The sequence below is a fragment of the Cetorhinus maximus genome, chromosome 23, assembly GCF_964194155.1.
Source record: "Cetorhinus maximus chromosome 23, sCetMax3.hap1.1, whole genome shotgun sequence".
NCBI classification, from domain to species: domain Eukaryota; kingdom Metazoa; phylum Chordata; class Chondrichthyes; order Lamniformes; family Cetorhinidae; genus Cetorhinus; species Cetorhinus maximus.
In genome coordinates, this window is record NC_135901.1 from 39,496,127 (window position 1) to 39,505,104 (window position 8,978).

Here is an 8,978-nt window from a genome sequence, read left to right on the forward strand (position 1 = left end):
ATAATTCTTAAAACCTACCTCGTTTAGTAAACCTTTGTTCATCTGCCCTGATATCTCTTCATGTGGCTCGGTGTCAAATGTTGCTTTCTAACATTCCTGTGAAACACCTTGGTATGTTCCATTACATAATAGAATTAATTGATTACCATTTCAGGGTGGGCAGAATCTGATGGTCAATATAGGTGCCAAAGTGGAACAGAAATGGACTATAGCTCAGGAAAAACAATTCCTGAAAGATACTGTAGGAAGATAAAGCTAGTGAGCCAGCAGCACATGGTCAGGGGATGGGCAGCAGTGGAAACCTCATTAAGACACAGTTGGCAGAAGGAACCATTAAAATCCTAAACATAGTTAAAATACACTCGTAATTAGTGACAGAGAAAGTTAGACAATGGCAGAGAGGTGATCAGGGAGGGCAGAGGTGAAACAGAGCAATAGATGGACATGGATTCAGATCCACTGTAAAGGAATCACACCAGCCCCAGAGTCATGAAATCTCTCACAGATAACAGAGCGTAGAACTAAAAACTTTAAATTGTAAATGAATAATCAAAAGTACTCAACCTGAAACAATTTCAGTTTTTAAATTTAAAATCTCCTGCTGGATCCTGCAACTGGAAAGATATCAGAAGTACTGGAGTCAGAGAAAAATCTCCCAGTTGAGGAAATACCCGGGGAGCAGGGTGATGTCACCGTGTAATTGTTGATGTGCGATGATGTCACAGTGTAATTGATGTGTGATGATGTCACAGACACGAACACAGAACATCTGGGTCTGTGCAAACCAGTGATCACCACACATTATGAAGGACGTGAGGGTCCTTGAGAGGGTGTGGAGGAGATTTATCAGAATGGGTCGAGGGATGAGGGATTTTAGTTTTCAGGTTAGGTTGGAGAAACTGTGGTTATTCCCCTTGAAGCAAAGTGGATTGAGGGGAGATTTGATAGAGGAGTACAAGTTTATGATTGGTGTTGTTAAGGTAGCTAAAGAAAAACTGTTCACATTATTTTATCGTAAAAGGATTACAGGACACAGATTTAAGGTTTGGGGCAAGATCTACAGGGGGGAAGTGAGGAAGAAATTTTACACAGTGAGTGTTAATGACCTGGAACTCAGCACTGACGTTCTGAGACTGATAATATTCAGGTTACGACGAATTGAGTGACTCTGTCAGATCTTGATGTGATGTTTTATTTAAGTTTTCTTCGTCTGCAAATCCTTCCCATTTAATATCCTGTGAAAAGGAGATTATAGAAACATCCATCCCTGTCAGCCCAGGATAGAAATTCACAACATACTCTCCTCCTGCTACTGGACCAGGATGACCGCGCATGCGCCCTGCTACACAGCCGCTTCCCCCAGGCCGTGCAGAGGGAGAGATCCAGCCATTTCCGGTCTGATCGATGTAAACGCAGAGCCGTTAGTTTCTTATTCAGGGTATGCAGCCTTTATCGAGTGTTTATGAAGCCTCCCTGTCCACTCCGCTTCCTCCATTCCTGCCGCCCACCCACTAATTCTGTTATTCTGCTGCAGTCGCCATTTTCCTAACCGCTCTCTGTGGCACCGGTCACAGGACAGCACTGCGCATGCTCAGGCAGGAGACCGCATGCGCGTGCCAATCATGCTCCGCTTTACGCATGCGTATAGCACTGGCGCAATGTTTAGGGCACATTCTGTCCCGATCTGAATGCTGGGTGAGAGGTCCGCCATTGGAAAGCGATAGTCTTGCATGCAAAATTAGGCTTTATCATCCGATGATGATTGGAGTCATGGGGTCAAGCTATAAAATTAAGGAAAGAGTTCATGTTCTGAAGTTGTTGAACTCAATGTTAAGTCACCTCTTCACTGATACTACCTTCCCTGCTGAATATCAGCTCAGTTTACTTCACTATCTTTTAACATACATAAACAGTCTCCAAAGAGATTACCAAAAATTGCTAATGCTGACTTTGTTGCAAGTCACCATAGCGGGCTATTGGGAAAAGTTTTCAAAAACCCCATTGGCTACAATACTATCACTGCGCAAAGTGAACAAAGCTTTCCCGGACAACTGGTGGTCTATCAAACACAAACTGTTCACACTTGTGGTGACTAAAGTGAATTGATTTCAGTACATTGCACATTCTCACCTGAGATTGAGTTTATCAGTTATAAATTATTTGCTAAAATTACATCAGCAGATTGAAACATTATTTATCAGCCTGAATGTTGAAATGAGAAGGAAAGAATTGTGGGATGGGAATATACTAATCTTCTCAATGATACCTTGTGAAGTGAAATGATGTCCTGTCTGCAGGGAGCAGGTGTCCGAGCTCCCCCGAGGGTAGTTTAAACGGTTGTGTTAACCCACTCTAACATAACTAAAAGTAACACTATTTTGAACATTATTTATAAAAAATAATTTTACAAAACTCTGGACACAGTAATAGCTCCTTGTACATTTGACGCAATTCAGAGTCAGTGAAGGGGAGTGGGAGCAGGGAGAAGAGAGTTTTCTGTTTCATGTTGATGCATTGTACCCAGTTCAGACTCAGTGAAGGGGGTGGGGTTGGGGGGGGGGGGGGGGGGGGGGTGGGGGGGAGCTGGTGGGGAGGGCGGTGAGGGAGGGAGGGGGAAGCACAGGGAGAAGAGAGTTTCCTGCTTCATGTTGACACATTGTTGGGAACGGGACAGAGCAGTCCTGATGAATCATGCACCCCCAGCTGCTGATGCTGCTGTGTACTTCCAACTTTGTTTTTTACTTTTAAATTTCAGAATTCATCTTGTGCAATTATCATTTTTACAGACCCGTATTTTAATTGATTCCAGCCTTGTTTTCAAGGTGATTGATAGTTTTTTTTGTTTTATGTATTCATAGATGGAATGTGAGACAGCATTTATGTTCCATCACTAATTGCCTTTGAGAAGGTGATGGTGACCAGCCTTCTTGAACCGCTGCAGTCCATGTGGTATAGGTGTACACACCGTGTTGTTAGAGAGGACTTAATTATGATACAAATTAATTTGCTTAATTATTATATAACCTTTCAGAGCCAATAATTAAACCTGGTTCAAAGAAATTAAAGCAATATGTTACTCAAAGGGTACTGAAAAAGATAGTTATTCATGTAGTGATGTTAAACAATACGCTTTTATTTAATTGATTTATTAAACTGTGTGTGCGCTCCACCTGTGTTCTCCAACCCATCTTTTGAAGACGCCAGATGACCAAAGACAGCAATCAAATTTAAATCAGCAACCTCGAATTTTATATTCATCACCTTTCAGCATCAGGTGAGTTTTTTTCTGTGCTATATAAACTTCACAAAATCCAAAGGAAGACATTTTATTAAATGGAGGTGACTTCCATCCCATCTTAACTGGATATCCTTAATTATTGTTCATGTGTCCTCTGAAGGCTGAAGCACATTTGTAACATTTAACTGTTAAACTGGCCTCTGAGTTTAAAATCACTGCTGTAAATGGAGAAATCCAAATAAGATGACAGTTGTAGCTGTTTGTAAATATTAGGCTCCAGGTCAGTAGCTGGAATTGTTTATTTTAAGATTTTGTATGAGTAACACATTGTGACATTCATTGTGTGATGTTTGACGTGTAACTTATGGACACTGGCCCAATACTTTATGCAAATTTGTAAAGTTAAATACTGGTCTGTTTTATAATGAGAGGTGCAATAACCACATAGTGTTCGATTTCTTATTTTGAATGGAAAGGTAGGGCTGTTTTCAGGATATGCTGTCTTTGTAAAGCTGGGACAACTGTACGAGTAATCCAGAGGCCCAGGCTAATGCTCTGAGAACACGGGTTCAAAACCCACCAAGGCAGCTGGTGGAATCTAAATTCAATTAATAAATCTGTAATCACCAGCTAGTTAACAATGAGACTATCATCGGTTTTCATAAAAAATACATCTGATTACACATGCCCTTTAGGGAAGGAAATCTGTCATCTTTATCTGGTCTGGCCTACATGTGACTGATAACCACAGAATCTGAATGGCACAGAAGGAGGACATTCGGCCCATCGTCTCTGCACCGGCTCTCCAAATGAGCATTATGACCAGTGCCAGTGACCTGCATTTTCCTTGTACCCCTGCACATTGTTACTATTCAAATAATCATCTAGTGCCCTCTTGAATAAATAAGATAAATAAAATAAGGATAAGAAAAAGTGCTCAGAGCAACTGATTTTCTGATGGTAATTTAACCTGGAATCACTGTGTGTGATATTAACCTGTTAATAATTAACACATTCCCATGACATCCCAGCTTACCAAAGTCTGTCCCAATCCATATGAATGATAAATGGATTCTCAGAGCAATGGGAAACTAATTTATTCATGAAGCTTCATCTACTGTGCACAATATTTCATGCTGCCATTTATGCATTGATGCATTTTTGACATCCAAAAGTTTCAGAAATATTATCAAATAGAATCAGACTGTCACCTCCAACAAGTCCATGTTGGTGTTTAGACTCCCTAGCAGAATTAGTCCTAATCTCACAGGCCCGCCAAACCACCACGATCTTTCTCCCTCTGTCATTCACTCACCTTCTTAACCTGTTCTTCTATGTTTCCTTGGTCTCTGCTTCAATCACTGACTCCGTTAATACATTTCATAGTCTCCATGTAGTAAACAGCTCATCCAGCTCAGGAATAGGGCCCAAATGTTCAAGTATCTCTCCCTAGCTGTACTTCCACACACGAGGCAGAATGCCACTGACTGAGCTGGATCCTTTCTGTCCCCTCAGCTCCAATCCCACCGTGTGGAGCTGAACAACAACAATTTTCACTGATTGACATTTAACCCAATAAAACACCGCAAAGCACTTCACAGGAAGCATTCCCAAAGTTTGATTGTGACCCACCCAGAAGGAGATATTAGGATGGGTGGCCAGAAGCTTGATAAAAGGGGTAAGTTTTAAGCAGCATCTTAAAGGAGGGGAGAGAGTGACAGAGGCAGAGAGTTTGAGGGAGCGAATTCCATCATTTGGAGCCTTGGCAGCTCAAAGTGAATGAAAGATGACGGTGAGATGAAATTGTTGCTGAGAGCTGAATAGTGAATTGGCTGTAAATTTCTGAAATGGTCTGATCCAGTTTTCAGAAGTGGGTCAAATTGCGGAGTCACAGGAAAGTACAACACAGACAGAAGCAGCTTGACCCATTGTGTCTGCACTGGCAGTGTAGTCAATCCCATTCCCCCACCCTTTCCCCACACAGGAGGCAGTTTGACCCACTGTGTCTACACTAGCAGCACAGTCAGTCCTACTTCCCCACCCTTTCCTCACGTTGCTGCAGAATGTCCTCCTTCTCGTTTCCCCTTTTCAAGACTGCAGTTCATTCTGTTTGCATTATCCTATTAGGCAGTGATTTCCAAATGCCAAATGACTGTTTTAAAAAAAACAACACTTCTCATCTTGTTACCTGATACTTCAGACACTCTTCTTAAATTGGTTATCATCTGTTATCGACCCTTCATCCATTTGAAGCATTTTCTCTTTAATTTCTCTATCTGAACTTTTCATGATTTTAATAAGCTCAAACACAATTCCTCTTACCCTTCTCGGCTTTAAGAAGAACAACCACAGATTCTTCGGTCTATGAACTGAACTGTATTTTCACATTTCTGAATTTGAACATGGATTTGTATCATCACAACCACATATTCTCCATATCCCATTTGGGGAAAAAAAACGAGGTATTGTTTAGTTGAAGAGTTAATGGATAACAGCAGAATTGGCAAATTTTGGGGAATATTTTTCTGGCAGTGAAAGGACACAAAAATAAAAAACCTGGAACTGTGTGGCAGCCAATACCCAAGGGGGTAAAAAGTGAACAATATTAGGTTGTGCCCGATCTAAAAACCCCTCATATAATTGTTACATGTAGTAACCAATTACACCACAGTAACATGTACCAAGGTGAGTTGCAAGATACCTAAAGCTGGTATTAACAAGCTGAAGATTCAGACTGTTGCCACAATAATTGCAGTTGTCCTCATTCCGTTTCTGTTACTCATGGACAGTGATAAGATGCAAGGCATGAGGGATGAACTGACTAAAGGGATGATGCTGCGAGGCTAAATGTGGGTGGTAAAGGGGAAGGCTTTTCTGCCTGATGTTCAAACCGGCAGAAATATCACTCCTGATCAAACAATCACAGCTGCTATTTCAAAGCAGCATGCCAAATTGAAAAGTGTAACTTCCTATAATTCTATGTTTCCAAACACCACGGTTATTTTTTCACGCCCACTTTGCCATTTTACAACCTAATCTCACAAAATATATTTTCTTACCTTGCATCCTGTTTATTTGAAGTCAAGACACAGAGTAAATTCATTCTGTTTTCTTGTCATTTCTAGAACGAGATTTGAAACCGGACTAGTTGAAGGACACTTTTATTGGTGCCAATCTTCCACTGTCTCCCACTGTTTCAAAAGAGGCACTGTTATCATCAGCCTGTTATGTACTTTCTTACAGTACATCGTCTGAACAACATTAGCTCATCCTAGCTCCGCTCTCTCCACATTGAAAATCTGTCTGAAAATATACTTCTGTATGAAAATATAAACTTCAAAGCTTAACAACGTACACAAGACTGGAAAGAGAATGAAACTGTGAATAATTGGCACTGTGCACATTCCTGTAATCAGTACGTGGGATAATCAGGGAGATGAATTCCTGCTTTTCTTTACCATGTCATCTTCAAACCCATCTCTTCTCAATGACTTGTGTCTTCCATTCCCTGTCCCTGCTTTCCAGGTGTAGACTGGGTTCCCGAACTGACAGTGTCTGCATCAAGCAGCTAATTGACCTCAGAGCTGTACAGACAGAGGGAGCAGGGGGCGAGGCGGGGACAGAAGCAGGAAGAGATGTGGCATGACAGTGTTTAGAACTTGACATGTGTCAGTTGCTTTTAGTGTTGAGTATCTGCAGTGCATTGCCTTGTAAGTTTCACAGGGACCACAATGATTAAGTTAGTGGGTTTTAGAAGTTGAAGATTGCACATCCACAGCCTGTTGGACTATTACCCTTCCCTGTCAATTTCATGTACCTGTCAACAGCATTCAATGTTGTCATTGGCTGAACAAGTCATTTGTGTTCTATGTAAACATACCATTTTGGCAGAGAAACTTGCCTCTAGTGAAAGTGGTCTGAAGTGAAGACATTGCAAAATTATTGTGCATCAGCCAACTTTCACGTGGATTCCCCAGTTGTCTAGTGGTTAGGATTTGGTGCTCTTATTACCACGGAATGTGCTTGATTCCTGATTGGAATGAAGCTTTGTTGCTGTTTTGTGAAATTTCATAACTTAGATGAGTTACTTACTGACTCAAAACAAAACAAAACAAAACAAAACCAGATCTACCATCATAAGTAGAGTGAAGAATAGAGATCAGACATGAGATGGAAATGTTAGACATCAACAGATCCAGAATGAGTACAGAGGTGGATCTCGGGAATTAAAGTTAAAAAAAAGAGAAGAGCAGTGATAAGATGTAAGGCACGGGAGATTAACTGACAAAAGAAATGGTGCTGCAAGGCAAAATGTGGGAAGTAATCAGACCGGTTTTTCTGAAAATATGCCCAGTTCCGCTGGAGAGAGACTGCTCAGATATTTATTGACTGCAAAGGATTTATTCAGTTTCTCCATCTCCCAATAATTGCAGTTGTCCTCATTCCGTTTCTGTCTCTCTCATCTGAACTTTGAAGTTCAAAGAATTTGATGCATGAGCAGTTCATTCATATCAAAGAGAGGCTGCTTAAATGTTCTGTGTATGGCAGCAATTCACTCATTCTGGGACAACAGTGAGTTCACATGTGACTGCAGGGATTGGATTCTGCTGTTTTTGGGTCTCCCAATTCTCCACCAATTCCCATCCTCCTTCTTTCTGGTGAATAATGGATGACCCATGCAAATGCCCTTCATTATAATTTTTTATCTAATTTTGATATTGGATCCACCTGTCCCAGACTCCACCGCATATCAGCAAAACAAATCACGGTTAACAAATTTGAACTTAGAATGGCGAGGTATTTACCCAGCATTCCCCAAGGTGGTGAACGTCCCCTATCTGCATGCGTAATGCCGCCGTGTTTAGCGCATGCGCAGCGACAGTAATGGCGATTGAAAGCTCCATGTTCGTCGGGTCCAAAAATAGTTCGTGAAATAGGAAACGGAGCGAGCGATGAATCTTGCATTTGGCTAGGAAAGCTTTGTAAGTATGTTGTGTAAGCTGCAGACTCCAGAATTAGAGGCTACCGTCGTCGGTTGTAAAAGCGGAGGAAAAGCTGTGGAGCTTCTGCCGCGGTCAGACCTGGATTAATGTCCGCCATCTTTATAAGGGGCAATGTGCAGCAGGGCGCATGCGCGGTCATCCTGGTCCAGGTGGCAGAAGGAGAAAATTTTGTGAATTTCTATCCTGGACTGACAGGGATGGATTTTGGAAACTCCCTTTCCGGAGAGTCAGAAGGGGAGGATTTACACACAGCAAACTCAAACCAAACATCACTTCAAAACCTGATATTGTCACTCGATTCGCCAGGACCTGGATATTATCAGTTGTTGAAGTCATTACCACGCTATATGCGAAAAACAAGTTCTTCCACACATTCCCCCTCCCCTCATTTATCTTGACGATAGAGAATCCAAAAAAATGCAGCACAGAGGGATCTGGGTGTTCTTGTGCATTAAACACAATAGGTTAGCATGCTGGTGCAGCAAGTAATTAAGAAGGCAAATGGAATTTTGGCCTGTATTACTAGGGGGTTGGAGTTTAAACAGAGGGAAGTCTTGTTACAACTGTATAGGGTGTTGGTGAGGCCGCACCTGGAGTACTGTGTACAATTTTGGTCCCTGTATTTAAAAAAGGATACACTGGCATTGCAGGCAGTTCAAAAGAGGTTCACTAGGCTGAACCCTAGGATGAGGGGTTTGATGTATCAAGAGCGGCTAAACAGGTTTGACCTTTATTTA

General features: G+C 41.6%; 1 pseudogene; it reads right to left on the reverse strand.

The window, feature by feature from the left end:
• Positions 1–1,913: 1,913 nt before the first annotated feature.
• LOC144698606 (U4 spliceosomal RNA) lies at positions 1,914–2,031 on the reverse strand (annotated as a pseudogene).
• Positions 2,032–8,978: the final 6,947 nt, after the last annotated feature.